This window comes from Pseudonaja textilis, chromosome 3 (assembly GCF_049901715.1).
Source record: "Pseudonaja textilis isolate UNSWEBS1 chromosome 3, rPseTex1.2, whole genome shotgun sequence".
NCBI lineage: Eukaryota > Metazoa > Chordata > Lepidosauria > Squamata > Elapidae > Pseudonaja > Pseudonaja textilis.
Window position 1 is genome coordinate 122,537,773 of NC_141992.1, and position 20,175 is coordinate 122,557,947.

At 41.8% G+C, this 20,175-nt stretch overlaps 1 protein-coding gene across 1 annotated transcript in view; it reads right to left on the bottom strand.

Moving 5' to 3' along the window:
- The window catches only part of CDH12 (cadherin 12), a 787,338-nt gene that overhangs the window by 305,558 nt on the left and 461,605 nt on the right, over window positions 1-20,175 (bottom strand). The window contains exon 4 of the mRNA XM_087930733.1: window positions 248-397. The gene's annotated coding sequence lies outside the window, so the exon portion shown is untranslated. The remainder of the gene's footprint in view (window positions 1-247; window positions 398-20,175) is intronic.

Here is a 20,175-nt window from a genome sequence, read left to right on the forward strand (position 1 = left end):
CTTCTCTAAGAAGAGTTTGCCCTTTACAGATTAAAAAGAAAACAATGAAACAGACATTCTCTTGAGACAATAGTTCTATTCTGGAATACTTCTTCTAAACTCGGTTTCTCTATTCCTCCAGTTCTCTCTCTCTCCTTATACAACAAACGGACAGAGCTGCTGCACTGCAGAATGTCAGTTTACTCATTTAGAACTTTCAATGCAGAAATACAGAGTGATGCAGTCAACCAGATAACGCAGCACTTACCTTAATTGAAAATCCTTTCTTTTGACAAAGTGAACCGAAGGAGGCGTTCAGCCGTTATTTAGAGGGCAATCTTAAGTTTTCAGTCAGCACCCTTCAGGTTAAGAATCATCCTGGGCTGTCGTTTGCTTTTGACGTTGAACTCTTCACTGTCTAGAAAGAAAAAAAAAAACGGGAGAGAAGGAAAGATCAGCTGGAATCCTTCGGAGAGATCCTGAGTAAGTGAGAGTACAGAAGCCCCTTGGCTTAACAGAAGGATGTTCAACAAAACATCTTGGGTCTGAAGAATCCTGTAGCTGCTGAGAGAGGTTTTTATCATATCCCTTGAGCCGAAGAATGATCGCTGACCTGATTAACACACAGCACACTCCTTACACATAGAAAAAGCACTGGGAGGATTCCTGGTCCACCAGGGAGTTGCAAAAGACACCGAGGCCACTTGGGAATGTCATCTCATGCAGATTAATAGATGTGCTGCTCCAGCTGAGATTGTAATTTGCAAGGTGGGTAATGCACGGCGCAAAGCAATTTAATGATTTCAAAAGGAAATGTGTTTCTGCAATGCTCCTTTTTCTAAGGTGCATCAGCATTCCAAACAGGTTATGACTGATTAATTAAAGCAGATGGATGGAGCTAGTTTCATGATAGGATGTTCAGCATATACAAAACATGGGGAGCTGAAGGGTGAGGTGGCCATTCCGATTTCAGTTTAACAGAAACAAAATTATTTTGGTGGGCAAATCTCCCAGATGGCAATTTACTTTTGTTGGGTAGGAGGAGAATAGTTTTGCATGGCACATTTTTTAGTGAGAGTAAGCCATTAGATGTGCAAAGTTATATTCCCTAACAGAAACACCCCCTTCAAACAAGGTTACCAAAAGGTTAGCCAATTTTACAAATGCACAGTGGAGTTTCTTGATGTTTTAAAGATGTCCAAGAAAAAAGAAGACAGGTTATACAGTACATCTTATACTTGTCCAGTTATAAAACCATTGATCAAAGGATGGATCAAATACTAGTCCAGTAGTTACGATTTTTATTAATCTATTTGCTTTTGGTTACATTTACACCCCAGCTTTCCATTAAATAATGCTCAAGGAATAGTAATAACTAAGAAAATGGATAATAAGAAATAGAAGAACACTTGTCTTGCATAGATAAGCTGACAGGTTCTTTCCTAGGAAAGACACCTGTTGGCAATCTCGAGCCTAGTTAAATCAATGGTGCAATTTTACAAAATGACATATTTTGCATACTTGGTTGTGTATAGCCTCCTATTCTGCAGAACATTTGAAATTTATTTAGTGATCATCTGCATCAGATACAGTAGTTGATCTTTACAGAATTTCGGGTGTCATTGAATGGCAATAAAACATAAATTGTTCAATAAATTATTCACTGTTGATGTAGGAGGGACAAGACAATATCATTTAGATGTTATGCCTCAAGAACCAGTATTTTGATCTCTCTCCCATTCCTGATGTCTGAATTTTTATGACTTATACTACTTCATAGAGTCTAAGTAACTGGCTTCTGCTGTTACCTGAGTCCTCTATTTGATGCTCATAGATTCTTGCAGCCAGGGCCATAGAAGCATGCAACTTGTTTTATAGATCAGAGGGAAGAAGTTTATTGGAAACGGTTGTGGTAGAGAAAGCATCCCTATTCCTAAATAAAGAAATGGTATGTGTGCATCATCTGAATTTTGCAGGACTGAAAAGAAAGGGACTATCATTCTTGCCATTAATATTGGATGACAACATGATACAACAAAAGAGGGATGCTATAACACATTAAGTAAACAGGCCATTATTGAATTCCCAGACTATTTCAAAATATTTGAGAGAAACCATCTTCCAATCTGGTTAGTTGACTTATACCACACTGCCCCCCCCCCCGCCCCTTACACACACGAACTGAATAGTTTCCCTAATCACAAAAGTGTTTAGGAAAACAAAATCATGTGCTGTTGTACAACATTACAAATAAAACATACAAGCTCCTTTGGCATGTCTACCTACTTATATTTTACTGATTTTTAGGCCTCTTTTCTTACAATGAGGTCATTGGCATGAACTATTTTCCCATCATATATAAACTTATATTTACAACAATCCTACAAAGTAGATTTAGTGGGAAAAGGTGAATTGGCACAAAATTACCCACTAAGTTTTAAATTGGACCTCCAAGATCCTGGACTCACATACTGACTATATGTAAAAATGCAGCTAAAAAGTCTGTTTATTGTCAAAGTTAACATTCATTTCCTTTATGAATTTCAGTGAGTTGCAAATTGGTCGCAAAATGGATCAGATAGCAAGCCTTATTCAATCACAAAATTCATAAAGGAAATGAATGTTACAGTCAGAGCTAAAACCAAACATTAAAGAAGGTGTTTCAAAAAGAAGAGAAAGAGGAATCCAGAGTATAAGACAGGCAATCTAGAGCAGTTGTTCCAACAGTTCCTTAGCATCTATGGATTTTTAAATTCAGAACTCTTAGAATAACTAAGCAAAAGTGCACTAAAAGGAATGCATATCTAAAGTATGACTTCTTTGTGGAAGAGGAATCTGATTTATCCAAGATTCCATAACATCCTCATTAATGCCTTGATCAAGCAAGAATAAACCTTTGATTTAACAGAACCCCATTTAGTGGAAATCCAATGACTCAGGAAAAAAAAGTATGTCTACTTCTCCCCCTGAAACAACACTTATGTCCATCATTACAAAAATGATGTGAATGGTTTCCTATGAGTTCACTATCTCAAATTTAAATGCAATCACAGGATTCAAAATGTTGATTTATTCATCAACTATATTGGGTAGATGGAACTGTCTGAAACGATATTTGGGAAAATCCCCTTGAATTATCTTACAGTAGATAGTGCATAGCAAAGATTGGGGAATAAGAGAAGTTTGTGCGGTCTGAATATTAATAAAAATATGTTGTTTACATTTTATGAACAATTTGCAAATGCTACTACTATAGTCCTTCAATGTTGACCCTCACTAATCTAATAAAAATATTCAAGTTCCCTCAGCTTAAATTGAGCCATGGTGAATGATTGGGAACTGAGAAAGATATATTTGCAAACTGTAGATTAACCAACTACTCTTTGGCACTCACAAAAAAATGCAAATAGGTAATCTTTGACATATGACCATTTGTTCAGCAATCGTTTAGTGGCAGTGAATGTTCCCAAAGTAATGGCAGTTACATGCTACTACAATCTTGTGATCAAAATCCAGGCACTTGGCAGTCCTCCTGCGCTTATGACCTCAAGAATGCTTCAACTCTCCTCATCTTACTATCTTTCCTATCTATACTTCTTTGGTCCCTGGCACTCTGCAGGTGCTGTCACCCTCCAAACCAGCTTTCTTCTCCAGGTTATGCAAGGCAGATTCCTTGAAAGACATGGAGAAAATGGTCCCATGTAGCCAGCAACTGACTTGTGAAGGATGGAAATGTGTTTTTGCCCTTCCCAGGCTCCAGAAGTTTTCTTCAAGCTTCTGGGAGGGTGAAAACAGCCTCCCCGAGCTCTGGAGGCTCTCTGGAAGCCAGAAACAGACCCATTTCCAGCCTTCCCAAAACATCCTGTTTTTCACCCTCCCCAAGCCTCTTTGCATGCCCTGCACTTACCTGCATCCAAAATGGGCCACATGGGACTCCTGGGAGGGGAGGGGCAGAGCAGGATGGGTGGGGCCAGTCAAGAGTGGGATTTGGGGGTTCTTTGAACTGTACAGAATCTTAGCTAGGGGCTCCCCCAAACCCCTGTGAACCCCCAGTATCCCTCCCCTGGTTTTGCACAATATAGCTGCTTTGTGCTATACTGCTGGCCCCAGGTTGATATTGCTGTGAAGGGCTTTATCCTGCACTGGCATTCAAGGAATTCATGCAGCTCAAAGCTTCAGCACACCTAAAAGTCTCTCTGTGTCATGCTACTGGGCAGAGGTGGTATTCAACCAGTTTGCACCAGCTCGGGAGATAGCGGTGATTTGGCATGGGTCGCAAAACTGGTGGAGACCCCTGGCTGGCCATGCTCCTGGTCACCCAGTTGCTCACTTGTCCCGGTTGCTCTCCTAGATTTCCCTACAACATGGCAGCCATGGCGCAGCTCGGCAGATGTCCCAGGGCTAATGCACATGAATTGCACATGTGCAGCAGCCCCAGGACATCTGCCCGCCCACCCAGAGAATATTTTTTCCTTCTCCTGGCAAACGCACCTATTCCAGCCCAACCCAGCCTGGCCCGCCAGAAGGTGGGTGGGCGGATATCCTGGGGCTTCTTACCCCCTCTTGTCACAAGATGCCTGTAGCTGCTGCATGCTTTTCAGCAATTGCACCAAAAAAAAGCACCCCCTGTTCTATGTGCCAGGTCTGGCAATTCTGAGCAGCTGGCGCATAGAATACAGTGGTACTGGACCATTAGAGAAGCAGGGCAAAGCTGGAGATCAGTAGCTGCCTCTTTCACAGCACAAGAAGCCTCCCTCCAACCGGCTGGCTGGTCTCCTCTCTTCTACCTGTTTATTCTGTATGGCTGAGGAGGAGGAGACCAGGCAGCTGGTTGGGGAGGCTTTCTGCACTGAAAGAGGTGGCTGGAGGCTGAAAAAGTGTTGCCTCCAGCAGTGGCCCCTTTGGCTGGCTGGTCTCCTCTTCCTCGGTCATACAGAACAAACAGGCAGAGAAAGAGCTGGTTGGGGGAAGTTTCTTTGCGCTGCGAAAGAAGCAGCTATTGATCTCTGGCTCCGCTTCGCTTCTCCAATGGTCCAGCACCACCCTGCTCCATGCACTGGCTGCTCGGACTTGCCAGGCCTGGCACATAGAACAGGACATGCTTTTTTCGGTGCCACTACTGGACTGCAGCTGCACTGAGAAAAGCACACAGCAGCTGCAGCTATCTCACAACAAGGGGGGCGAGAAGCCCTGGGACATGTGGCCACCTGCTGGCTGCCCAGGCCGGGTTGGGCTGAAAGAGGCACATCTGCCAGGAGAAGGAAGAAAGCATACTCCAGGAGGGCAGATGCTGGGCAGGTGGGTGGATGACCCAGGACCCCTTAAAGGTCAACTTTAAGAGTGCCCCATGTAAGAAGCTGAGAACCGAGTACAAACATAGGGATGGCAGGGGTGACGGGCATGTGTGTCCCTCCACAAGGAGTGTGAAGGGAGGCAGACACCACGCCTCTGAGGAAAAGAGGAAGTGCCAAAGCCCTGGCTGTTACTCGTGAGGGGACCACAGAGGGACCCATCACGCATCCCTGTCACCCCCACCGCCGCTACTTTTGCTCTCATTCTCGACTTCTTCCATGGGGGTGCTCTTAAAGTTGATCTTTAAGAGCTGGAAGATGTTTCGTTAGATCGCTGCCAACTCATCATTGGGAGAGGTGTATCTCCTGAATACATGAGAAGTCTTGGGAAAAGTTCTTGGATTTTTAAAACGCATCCACATGGTGTCTGCCTCACTTCATGCTCTTTGTACATGCCTGGAGCATCTAACCGAAGTGAGAGAGATAGCGAAGTTGACTGCTATGAGGCAAGTGCCTTGCCTTCCCCTCTTGCTTCTCACAGTCGCCCTGAGCTGGTGTGGTTCTTTACTTGGGCAGCCAGACACCCACAGCAGCACCCAGTGCAGCAACAGGCAGAGCTGCAACAATGAGGTACAGTAAGATTTGGTGATGCAAAATTATGTCTGAGGGGCTTCTGGCAAAAAATAAAACAAAAGCGACCCCAAAACAAAACCCATTTGGCAGGCAGATTTGGCAGGCAGTTGTGATCTTTAGTTGGGCTTTTTCTTTGTGTCAGCCCAAGGGCAGAGGAGGGAGGGAAGGTACATAGGAAATCACCCTGTCTCTGCAGCATCAGTCATGTGACTGAGTGGTCATGGCCAACTCAATGTCACTTGCAAGGTGTGGTACCACCTTGCTGAGTTGGCCATGCCCACCCAGTCACATGACCACCAAGCCACACCCACCAAACAAGCCACACCCATAGAACCAGTAGTAAAAACAATTGAATCCCACCACTGCTTCTGTGCTGAACTGGAGCTGGCACTCATGCTGTGCTGAGCATCATGGTCTACTTGAACCCAAGAGCACACCAAGAAGTCCCTGAACTATGGATTTTGGTGACTGCTTTTGCCCCCCCCCCCCACCCAAGGCAAGGAGCAGGGTGCAAATACAGTAGATACAGTATGTGGGTGCAAGGAAATGAAAAGGCAACAATCCCTTATCTTAGTGAGGCTTGGGTCTAGGAGGGGCCAAGCCGAGAATGGCTTGGATTGGGGTGGGTACTTATTTAATGACCTGCAGTTCTCAATTAACAATGAAAATGGCAAATGTTGGAATTTCCATTGCAAAATAATGCAGACACATGACATCAAACATATGCTTAATAATGTAAATTATCTGCTGTGGTCACATATTGATGACTACTTGTAGTGAGAATATGCTAATAGCAGCAGCAAACACAATTTGGTTTAATTATCAGATTGTGAGGACAAAAAAGAATTAGTCAAGATAAAATCTGACCAAGGAGCTCTGTTTGTCCGAGTTTTGGGCCCCGTATATTACTGACTAGGTTTGTCTATAATCCTTCTTCTGTTTTGATTTAGAAAATCTATCCTCTGCCTATGCACCAGGTGTTCTTCGATGAGAAAACCTTTGCAAATTGTGCTCTGTGAAGTGTTGTCATTGTCCCATAGCATGCCAATTGCCAAGTCTTAATTGCTGCCCCATATTCAGGTTTGCCAAATTTAACTTGGAGCATCAAACAGAATATTTGAGGGTGAAGATCCTTTGCAAACAGCAATGCCTAGGGAAATATTACACCAATCTTTGAAAATGAACCAACTGCAATATATTTGGACCTAAAAAATTAAAAGAGAATCGACATTGTATCATCTCAGTATCCATGTGGAATTTTCTCTTTTTGCCAACTCAAATGTTTCCTAAGCTTTATAACTACAGCTCAATGGAGCCTGGAAAAAATATAATTGAAAACCTATCTTCTTTCTATGTCCTTCTCTTATCATTTTCTCTTTCTCTTCTTTTATTTGAATGGTTGTAACCTTTCCAATAATTATTTCCTTCCCCTGGATTATTTTACAGATGTTGAGATAGGTTGTTGCCCTGGAAGTATCTGATTTTTCTTCTCCTCATTGGGCTTCCCTGTTCTTTTTGTAGTGCCCTCAAGCAGGATTCCACATTGCAACTGAATAATATCAGTTCAGTTAGCCCTTTTAAGTTAATTCCATTCCATATTAAAAGTTTAGATAAATTAATTGCAGATTAAATTATTCAAACACTTTAATTTGTTGGTATGGTCTTCTTTGAACATAGTCAATAAACCCATTATTTAAATGAATGACTTAGCTGGGAGTTTAGGTAATTGTGTAAATTTGCCAAATGTGTAGAATCAGCAAGAAAAAAATATGTAATTGAAAAGTTCAACAATTATTCACTAAGTACATTCAGAGTGCTATTTAACAGTGTACATGTAAAACAGAGAGAGAGAGAGAAGAGAGAGAGAGAGAGAGACAGAGAGAGAGAGAGAGAGAGAGAGAGAAACAGAGAGACAGACAGAGAATTTATATAATATCCAAAAAGACAATAAGTAGCAAAAAATATAAGTACAATTATAAATTAACCTTCTTCCTACGTTTACATTATGACTCTCTTCTTTCTCTACTCTATTGTAACGCACGCACACACACACACACACACACAATATTCCATGACTTTTCCCAACTGTTCATCCATCAGTCCCAAGAGGAAATGTTCTAGTTTCAGTTGGAAGTAAATCTTTAAAATTCTCTGAATTTTAATGTATGTAATTTTACTGTGAATGTATTTTAACCCAATTTTTTCTTGTTTTTTTCTTTTAACACATCCACCCAAGCATGATAAATGAACCTTCTTTTTTTCAAACTGTAACCCTTCTCTGGAAGGAGGAAGAAAGGATACCAAGCATTCAGTTCAGAATTATCATCATCATCATCATAGATGTGCATTTATTCTAATCACCAGTTATGTTTTTAGATTAAAAAGTAACCAAAGAAAATGGAATGCAGAAACTCAGGAATGGCTTTACAACAACTCTACTAGGATTTTTTAAATATATATAACATATACAATTCATATCCTGAAATAAATAAACTAATTTCAGAGAAATAACACATTTCATTTAAGACAATAATCTCAAGGCACCTTAGTTTCTGTTAAGGAAGACCTGATAGGAGTAAACCCAAAAATAAACTAAATAAAACCAATGGGACATTGTTTTTTCTTAAAAAAAAAAGAGGGCTGACTTGATTATAGATTTTTTTTTCATAAATACCTTTAAATCAGAATATTTTTGACTAATCAAATTCTTTAGTCCTCACTCGATGTCTACACTTTTTTCCCTATGAAATAAACAAAACATTAGCACATAGGAATCTAAATCATTGTTATTACATATTCATTACTAATTATTACTTTCCTAAACTATCATTTTCCTGTGCAATTTCATCTTTAATATTAATATATTATGGTGTGCTCTTTGAGATTTGACAAGATACTGAAAAAACTGTTTTTCTACTTTTTCATTTTTTTTTCCTAGTTGCATCTACTGTAGATTTTGTCTGCTTCTAAAACACCCTCATTTTTAATATGAAAGATGTCCACATTTCAATTCTGGGACTCTAAAACATATATTATTACCCATTATATGATTCTTTTCAGGGAGGGGGGAGTGTTGATTGTATACATATAGTCTAAAGCATTGTAAAAACAAACAAACAAAAGCTTGCACAAGTAAAAGTCTTACAAACAGTTGCTCTTTACAAACAATTGAGAATTGAAGGTATTTTTAAGCCACTTGTTCAAATTAATTCTGATTAATCCAAATATCCTGATTTAAAATGTATATAAAGAATCTTTAATCATCTTTGAAAATAGTTACTCATTATAAACTTGGGTCCCATCTAGAGACTAAGCATAATTTATTTAGCAAACTGGCATAATTTGAATTTTACCAGATATTATTTGGATCAAAATGCATCTAATCTTTAAGTTGCATGGTTCTCCAAACTTTACACTGCATTTCTCTGATAAAATACATAAAAGTGTATTTTACAAAAAATCATGTTAAATAGATAAGCAAATAGCGTAATGTGTTTTAATAATTTCAGGTTAAGAGTAACAAATAGATATTACTTGCAGATTAAGTCCATACAGAAAGTAACAAATCATAATATGATCACACATAATTGGTATGGATCAGAAACATTGTTGTTTCATAATTAAGATATGGTCATTGTTATGTCCTGAGGACTCAAGGAGTTCTCACTCAGGTCCACTCACTTTGTGTGGGCGTTATTCCCCCATTCCCCATTGGTTGGTTCTCCCCAGCAGCCAGCTATAAAAGCAGGCTGCGGGGTCCAACTGGCTGCTGATTGCTGTGAGCCAGTTCCAGGCTTGGCAAGCACGGTCAGCCCTTTATTTGTAAAATAAAGTACTGTTGCACTCATGCTCTGGTTCAGCCTCTCATTGCTCAAACTTAACACTGGCGACGAGGATGGGATGGCTACCAGAAGCACCTGCAACCGCTGAGTCACTAGCCACCGATCTACAGCCCAGAAGCGATCGGCTGGCGACAAGGGAAACGCTGATCCGCAGCCAGAGAGAGCGGTCAGCTAGCGAAAGCAGCGATCAAAAAGAGCAACGCAGATCCGCAGCCAGAAAGCGGTCTGAGTCAAATAGTTAGAAGCGTCTGTAGCCGCTTGTTAGCCGCTTACTGGGGAAAGTGAAGCGCTGCGAGCCGCAGCCGCTCTGCACTTGGCGCGAAATTCAAGCGGGTGTCATTTGAATTTCGAGCCAGTAGGAATCACAGCACAGCGCTGTAGAGAGTCACTAACGCCCACTTTTTTGGCGCGAATCAAGACACCTCCAACGGCTAGCAGCCAACGTGGTAACCCAGAGAGAAAGAGAGGGTAGCAAAAACCTCTCCAGAGCTGATATCACTAGTAACTCACGAGCGTTCGTAGTCCCAGAGAGATTTTTCCGCAGGTAGCCCAGCCGTTCCAGCACCATGAGTTCCAATCCAGTATTCCGGCGTTTAAACCAGGCGAAGAGAAGTGGGAATCGTATAAGAACCGTTTTCAATCATTACATCGATGCGGTCGGCCTGTCGGATGCGGAGAGCATCGGAAAAATCCTATTTCCTAATCTACTGTGGAGCCACCGTTTACGATACGCTGCAGCACTCGTAGCGCCGAGAGAATTGAAAAGCGTTCCGTGGTCCGAGTTGCTTGAGATCCTCACAAACCACTACGCTCCCAGGCCTTCACAAATCGCCAGGAGGTTCACGTTCCGAATGAGGAAGCAATCAAGTAAGGAGACCATCAACCAATATATGGCCGCCCTCAGAACAGCAGCCCTGCACTGCGGGTTTGGAACATACCTGGAGGACATGCTCCTCGATCAATTAGTTTGTGGGGTCAAGGATCTCAACCTACAGAGGCGACTGCTAGCTAAAAAGACCTCAACCTCGCGCAAGCGGTAGAGGAGGCCCTAGCAGCCGAGCTAGCAACGAACTCAGCCACCGAAATTCAGGGCCCAAGCGCCAAGCTAGCAGCGTTCCCAGTCCATTCCGAAGAGGTGGAAGCGGAGGAAGGCCACAACGATGAGAACGATGTCCATCGCCTCACCCATGACAGACGGTCGCAGGTAGGGGCCAAACAAGAATACACCGGTCCACCCAAGCACATCACCCTGTGCCTAGCCTGTGGGGATCACATCAAAGGGCCACCTGCAAGTTTAAAGGAGCCGTTTGCAACAACTGCCATAAGAGGGGCACATTGCGAGAGTCTGCCAAGCCCCCAAAGCGCTGCACAAAGACCCCGTCCTCGCACTCGGGACCACAGAGGCAAGTATTAAACTGTCGCAAGCACCGCCTTGCCAGGCGTACTGCCACTCTGTTAGTAAAATTTCTCTCTCCGTTTCCCTAGAAGGTAAACCGTGCCACATGGAGGTTGACACAGGGTCAGCGCTCTCAATAATCTCGTGGAACACCCTCAAGAGACTCCACCCCAGCCTATCTACTACCCGGCTTCAGAGATGCCAGTTCGGTCTGAAGGACTACCAGGGGAAGGCCATTCCCGTGATCGGCAGAGGCAAGTTCTTTGTCAGTTTTAGAGCTTTTAAAGGCCACCTACCTCTAGTGGTAGTTAACGGCAATCTACCCACCTTATTGGGGCTCGATTGGTTTCCCCACCTCGGCCTAGGGTTAACAGGAGTCCATGCTGTCTCAACCTCAGACACTGACTCCTTATTCGCTGACTACGCAGATGTGTTCAGCGAGGAGCTGGGGTGTTATAATGGAACCCCATCTCGTTCACCGTTGACCCCAGGCAGTCCCAATCAGATTAAAACCACGTAGAGTTCCATTTGCTATTCGTCCAAAACTAGCGCTGAATTGGATAAACTACTAAAACAAGGGGTCATTGAGCCAACAGATTTAGCCAAGTGGGAGACGCCCATTGTCACACCCTCAAAAAGATGGTAGCCTGAGAATCTGCTCGGACTACAAGACAACAATCAATAAATATTTACAAGTTAGCGCCTACCCGTGCCCGTCATTCAGCACTTATTGCACACATTCGAACCGGGCAGTATTTTTGCTAAATTGGACATGTCTCAAGCATATCAACAGTTCCTGTTGATAACCAAACAAGCGGAACTTCAGACCATCGTCACTCACAGGGGTGCCTTCCGATGCAAGCGTCTCCAATTTGGCGTAAGTGTTGCCCCGGGTATTTTTCAATCCCTCATGGAGCGGATTTTACAGGGCCTCCCTGGTGTAGTACCCTACTTCGACGACATCTTGGTCTCGGCCAGGGACAGACCCCAACTCTTCCAGAGAGTGCGAGCAGTGTTAGAGAGGTTCAGACAGCATGGCCTCAAGTTAAAAAAAAGAAAAATGCGCCATTGCCACTAGACAGGTGGACTTTCTGGGTTATAAAATTGACGCCTCTGGCATTCACCCCCTGGAGTCCAAGGTCAGGGCGATCACGAAGCTCCACACCGACCTCCAAAAGCGGAGCTACAAGCTTTCTTGGGGCTCCTAAACTTTTATGCATCCTTTTTGCCCCATAAAGCCTCAGTAGCGAACCCCTACACAGATTACTAGACAAAAAATCACCGTGGCACTGGGGGCACAAAGAAGACCAGGCGTTTAACGCCATCAAATCACTACTTACGTCAGAGGCAGTGCTCATACAATTCGACCCCAACTTTCCTTTAGTACTGGCAGCAGACGCATCCCCTTTTGGAATTGGGGCGGTCCTTAGTCACCGACTCGCCAATGGCGCCGAGGCCCCCATCGCCTTTTTCTCCAGGGACGCTCTCGGCCACGGAGCGAAATTACAGCCAAATAGACAAGGAAGCCCTAGCAGCTGTTGCAGCCGTGAAAAGTTTCACGAATTCCTTTTTGGCCACTTCTTGAACTGGTCACCGACCATAAGCCCCTCCTGGGCCTACTGGCCGGCGACAAACAGACACCTCAAGTCCTCTCCCTCGGATGACAAGATGGACACTTTTCCTAGCGGCCTACTCATACAAACTTATCCACCGCCCGGGCAAAACCCTATCCCACGCTGGCGCGCTCAGTCGCTGCCCCTTACCCGCTCCGGCTGAAGACCCAGCTCCTGTCAATGCCATTTTTGAAATCACCCAGTTGGACCTGCCCATCACCGCCCTTGACATCGCCGCCAAAACCAAGGCAGACCAAACGCTCGCCCAGGTGCTCGACTGGGTGAGGAGGGGTGGCCGGGAGGCAATGTTGATAACAAATTCGCACCCTTTAAGACTCGCATGCAGGAGCTGTCCAGTTTGCAGGGTTGTCTTCTGTGGGGCACTCGAGTGGTCATTCCGACCTCGCTGCGTACCCGAGTCCTGGGCGTTGCACGAGGGACACCCGGCATTGTGAGAATGAAGGCGTTGGCACGCAGCTCACGTGTGGTGGCGGGTCTAGAGCGAGGACATTGTCAATTGGGTAAGTTCCTGCAGCATTTGCCAGGAATCCCGTCCTGCTCCCCCATCGCCACCCCTACCAGATGGGAGCGCCAGCGCCCTTGGTCTAGAATCCATATCGATCTGGCCGGCCCGTGCATGGAAAGATGTTCCTAGTGGTCGTGGACGCTTATTCCAAGTGGATAGACGTGGCGCAGCTATCCACGACCACCACACTAGCAATCACCAACGTGTTAACGCGCCTGTTCGTTACACATGGACTACCCGACTCCTTGGTCTCCGATAATGGCCCACAGTTCGCATCAGTAGAATTCAGCCGTTTTGCAGCCAACCTAGGCATTCGCCACATTTTCACAGCCCCATTTCACCCTGCGAGTAATGGGTTGGCTGAAAGGGCCGTCAGGACCACCAAAGAGGCCCTCGCTAGGTTTGGCAGAGATGACTGGCACCACAAACTCTCACGGTTCCTGATGAGCCAGCACTCAACCCCCTTTACAGTCACCAATAAGTCCCCAGCGGAACTTCTGATGGGCCGGCGCCTGAGGACTGTATTAGATAGACTGCACCCACAATACTGCCCTGACTCTCCCTCGCTTCCACTTGGGGTTAGACATTTTATGTTACAGGAGCCGATATTCGCAAGGAATTTCGCTGGGGACCCACTTTGGATTCCGGGCGAGGTCATCGCCGTCACCGGGCCGAGATCGTATAGAGTAAGGCTGGAGGATGGTCGCGTCTGGAGGAGACACATAGACCAACTCAGAAGGTGCCTCAGCAACCTCGCAAACAAGAATCCAGAGTCTCCAGTCGAAGGGAACCGTCTCATCCGCCACCCAGCCACACCGCACCCAGTGACCAGTCTGCGCCAGCGTCGTTCCGGTCAGCCCAAACGCGGACGACAGTGCCCAGAGAGTTGACCAACCGGATCCAACCTCGAGAGCTTGACCCCAGAAACCAACCCGGTGGTTTCCGAGGATGCCAGTCCAGAGAGAGTGTTGGCGACACTATGCCAGCTCAACTGTTACAGACTGATACCGAACAGTCAGACAATGTTCCCGAGTTGCGCCGCTCTGGGCGCCAACACAAACCCCATCTACCTCAAGGACTATGCGTGTTCGCATCTGGGGAAGGGTGTTATGTCCTGAGGACTCAAGGAGTTCTCACTCAGGTCCACTCACTTTGTGTGGGCGTTATTCCCCATTCCCCATTGGTTGGTTCTCCCCAGCAGCCAGCTATAAAAGCAGGCTGCGGGGTCCAACTGGCTGCTGATTGCTGTGAGCCAGTTCCAGGCTTGGCAAGCACGGTCAGCCCTTTATTTGTAAAATAAAGTACTGTTGCACTCATGCTCTGGTTCAGCCTCTCATTGCTCAAACTTAACAGTCATATTTATAAATAACAAAGAAATGGACAATTTAAGTAATGATCAAATTATTTCATATTGATTCCAGTTTAGGAGAGGAGAGGAGAGGAGAGGAGAGGAGAGGAGAGGAGAGGAGAGAAGAGAAGAGAAGAGAAGAGAAGAGAAGAGAAGAGAAGAGAAGAGAAAAGAAGAGAAAAGAAGAGAAGAGAAGAGAAGAGGTCTTCTAGTCCAATTCCCTGGTCAGGCAGGAAACCTATAACATTTCAGACAAATGGTTGTCCAACATCTTAAAAACTTCCACTGTTGGAGCATTCGTAACTTCTGGGGGCAAGTTGTTCCACTGATTAATTGTTCTAATTGTCAGGAAATTTCTTCTTAGTTCTCAGTTGCTTCTATTCTTGATTAGCTTCATGTCTATAATTTTTTTGTATAATGCTTCATGCCTATAATATTTTGCATCACTCATCACATAGATTGGGGACAGTTTCCCCACATTCACTGCCTAGTACCTTCACTATCTTTTTTTTTAAAAAAAAGATTTATTTGTAGCCCCATAAGTATCCTCTCAACATAACTAAAAATGATCCAGAAATCCTGCACTACCATGCCATTGATTAGGTTTATAACATTTAATATGAATGAAAAACAAAAGGGGAAAAATCTGCTTCACTTAATATATTGTTCTGCAACACAGGCCTGAGATAGCCTACATTAATCAAGAGTTCATGTTTTACAACATCTGCCAGTGCCGATAACCTTTGTCTAAATCCTAAAGGGTTTCCTTCCAATTTTTTTTGAACAATTTCTGCTGCCTTGGGAATTTAAAGTAGTTTTCACTATGTTGGTATGCTGTGTCAAAAGCACAGAAGACTTTTACTCCAAGATTTGCACTTTCTTCCTTTTACCCTCTGGGCAAAACTAGAAATACTGCTTTTAATGTGCAAAGCACTATATTACTTAAAAATCTCTGCACACAGCCTTTGATTTCAGCTTATGCCAATATAGAGATAATATTTGAAAGGTGACTGCAATATGGGCACAAACCACTTGTAAATTCAATTCTCACATAATTTATTATTTCCTGCATAGTGCATTTATATAATTATGGGGCTCACAAATCATGCTAAGCCATAACCTGCTTCTAGCTTGCTGAAGAATATACAGGGATGAGTTCATCAAAAATGTTATAATAGTTGGAGTCATATACTATATAAAAACAAACAAAAGAAGCCTTTAAGGCTTATCACAACTATTGGTGTCCAGAATAAGCCAACAATTGCATGTATTTTGATATCATGGTGCCAATAATTCAATTGTATAATTGTTCATAGAATTGTTAGGGTAATTCTAACCCAGCCAATAAGTCAATGAGTACCTTATTTTCATTATTTTAAAAGGTACTAGTGAGCTGTTAAGTATGAATCATGGAAAGGAAACAGAAAGACATGGCATGTTGCCCAGATGTACAATATCCTTCTTTCTTGACTGAAGTTTCTCAGGTCTGCATTATATCACCAATAATTTAGAAAAAAAAATCAGATCTGACTTCTTGTTAGTAAAGGACTTGATTTTACAAATAGAATTATTGGCAGTGAACCATGTATTGAAGGGCAAACAGAAAGAACACACACATTATACACATTTGTTCTTTCATTTGCACATTGCAGTGATTTTTTTTTTTTAATCTCAGAGATGTGCAAAACATTCTGAACTTAGAATGTTCCAGGTATGTAACTGCTGTTACAAATATTCTGGAACATGAATACAATAACGTGTGCGTGTGATAATCAAAATCATAATCAAAAGCAACATAAATCAAACAATCATCTCCCTCCCTCCCTCGCTCTTTCCCTCCCTCCCCATCTCTCTCTCTCTCTCTCTCTTTCTTCAATCATACATTAACCCCCGGCCTAGAGAGAGCATTGCCCTTATCTCTGGGGGAGTTCTTTTCCAGAGTGTAAGGCCACTGACATAAAAGACATTCTTTGTGGGTCCCTTACAATGACATTTATTATAATTTCTTTGATAGTTGTGAGCTGCCCACAGTTGTTGGGAGTTGGTGGGCCTATAGTCACAATTTCCAGTTCTTTAGCTGATGCTGGTGTTCATTCATATCAAGTTCTTCCTAGGAACCTAGGCTATTGAAATTGTATCAGTGTAGTATATGTGTGAATCCAAGCAGCATGAACTATTATAATTGACATGAAAATTTTGACAATTTGTAAAATTTCTAGAAATTGTCAAAAGATTTTAGTATGCTACCTAGTATACTGATAACCACAAGGACCATTATTATTATGGTTGGTTGAACAGTCAGCCAGCTGTTTAGACTGGAACTGGCATTTTTATCCACCTATCAAATCCATTCTAATGATGTTGTTTCATGTTGCTAAAGGCACCATTGCAAAATCCAAACTGTTCTTATTAAAGCTGCTTTTTGTAATTAACTGGCAGTGATTCTGTCAATGCCAATGATGTTCAAGTGATTCTCCTGAGCTTTTGGGATTGCACCTAAGGCACTTAATAATATTGGTATATCTTTACTTTCTTTTGCCAGAATTATTCTACTTCTATTTGCAAGACTTTATATTTCATTATTTTCTCCAGTGCTTTTTCTTCTATTCTCCTGTCTCAGGGTACTGCCACATTCACTCTCCAGACTTTTTTTGGTCTTTCTTATTGACAATTGTTAGGTCTCAGATATTATGTGACAGATGCTTGTCAGTTTGAATTCTTAGGTGCCATAACACTTTAGCTTATTCGTTTTATATTACTTTGTCTATTTCCTTGTTTCACCAGTTCTTCCTTGCAGGCAAATGGTATTTTGTGCAGATATTCCAATTCACCATTGTTGCTACTTTGTCATGCTTCTGTTTTTAATCAGTCTTAGCAATCTTTTTGAAGCAGCTAACCAGGTGGTCCATTGTTTCTTCAGCTTCTTTGCTATCTGTTGTTGTCTTCTCAATTCTGCTTTGTCTGAATTTATTCTTAAGATTTTGTGTATCCAGATTTAGTGCCTCTATCTCTTTCTTTAACTTTTCTGTTCTTAGTTATTAACAGGTCTTGTTGTTATTGCTTTGCCTGTTAGATTATTTATGTAAGTAAGTAAGTAAGTAAGTAAGTAAGTAAGTAAGTAAGTAAGTAAGTAAGTAAGTATATATTGGCCATGTAATAACATTCCCCTGCCATGTCTCTTTTCTATTTTTCACTTTGTCTTTCTTGTAGGCCAGTTTGATGTCTTAGTTACTCAATATGCCTTCATACAAGGCTCAGTGCATCATATTCACTTTCTTTCAGATATTTTACCAATGTACTTTTTTCTATTTCAGCTGTCTAGTGTAGTTGCACCACCCCATGCCAACCTACTCTTGGTAGGTAGAGTTTATCAACATTGCTGCGTACATTAAAATACATCTCATTATTTTTCTGATCTCCCTATTCAGGGCTTTAAGTTCTGCTTCAGTCCATTATTCCAGCTGTGTATCTAATAACTGGATTTGCCCAGATGTTAATTGCCTTGATGTTATTTTCTCCACTAAGTTTGAACTTTTAAGATCTTCTTCACTTTCCATTCCCTTCTAAACTTTTTCTTGACTTCAATGTACCTGATGTTGTCAGTCTGAAGGATGCCCATGTATTTGTGGTAATCATCTTCATCCAGATCCTTGATGTTACTTCCATAAGGCATCTTGATTTCTTCAGTTTTCATGATTTTTCCTCTGTTGATGGTAAGGGTTGCACATTTGTCCAGTCCAAATTATATTGCAATATCTCGGCTATATATATATGCAGACTGTGTTGAGCAGTGGTTCATGTTCAGATTTTTTTCCCCATATAACTTCAGATCAACCATATAAAGGAGGATGGTTAGCCTATAAGATATTTTTGATGCTTAATAGCCATTGGCTGATCTGTTCAAAACTGTTGATACAGGAATCAGTGAAATGGCAAACAATAGTGGTGAAAGTGAGTCTCCTTGAAAGATTCCTATCTTAATATTAATCTTAATCTCTCTCAGTTTATCACCATTGCATAGGAACTGTATCCTCCATTGTGCCATTGATATGATGTTTCTACTGACTCCTGTTATTTTTAGGCACTTGATTATCCAATCATGTGGCAGAAATCAAATGTCTTCTTGTAATCAATGCATGCTACATTCAAGTTGCTCTTTCTTCTCTTGAAGGTTTCGAAAATCATCTTGTCATTAGGAGCTGATCTTTTATTCCCCATAGTTGGACATTTTCTGCCCAGGTGGACAGAGATTGTTTTCAAGAGATTGTATCAGCTCCCACACCAGTTAGCAGTTTTTTTGTCATGAATTTAGTAGAAAACCAATTTGCTTTTCTCTGAGGCTGACACAAAACTATCAGAAAATCTCTCAGGCCCCCTCTATTAAATAACATTTTAATATTATTATTATTTAATAGAGAGGTCAGGAGAGATTTTCTAAATTTTGTCATACCCTCAGAGCAAAACAAATTGGTATTCTACTAAATTCATGACAAAGCAAGATAATATTATCAACTCTTTCTCTTCCTGTTTTTGATCCTTAAAATATACATATATCAATATTTTATTTATATATTAAATAAATAAAAATGCCACCCATCTCCCTTATATGGTGACCCTGGGTAGCTTATATTTTCATGTAAGACAATGTTATCTGATCTTGTTTGATGTACTACACATCTTTTTTTAATAATTTCTCAAAACAGCTAATTACCATTAAAAATTGTCCATGATTTCTCACTTGAGAATACTCAGATTTCTTGTAACTTTGACAACTTTTAATTTTTAAAATATGGTTTTATCCATGGATCCTATCTAAAAGTACCGTATGCTTTTGTTATCAATTTGTAGCCTAAATACTTGTTTGAAGCACTTAAAGGAACCAATCTTGATAGAGATAATTCCTTTTACTTTTAAGGATATTGGGTATCATATTTCCTAGAAGTTGAAGACAGACAATCCTTTTAAAAATACATTTTAAATTGCTTTCAAAGGTGGCATCAAAAATATGTTTATTTTGTTACAGTTGTCTCTTATTCAGTTACAGTATATTGATTATATTGCAGGTTTTTTAAAAATCTTACTAAAATTGCAAAATAGTTTACAAAAACAACATATTCTCTCTATTATTTATCCCTTGGCTTTCATGATTAGAATATAATCAACTGAACAATGTAATTTGTTTAAAAGGAGTAGAAGAAATGCAACCAGGATGAAGCTATACTGTATGTTTACAAATATTCATTCCTGCTCTGAATTCCAATGGAATGAACTTGACGGTGTTGTAGAAAGTATTTGGGTTAAAATAAGTAATGAAATACAAATACTGTTGTCAGTGTCTATTTTAACCATCCAACTAAGAAGTGATTGTGCCTTCCAAAAATAAATTCAGAGAAATATGAAACTGGACTGACAGATTTTACTAATGCCAACATCTATTGGAAGACAAATTCTCCCAAGAAAATTTTTAATGGAAATTTTTGAATTATCTTGTTGACTTTCTGGTTCAGAGATTAGAGAAGAATCAAGAGGTCAGATATTCTTGACTAG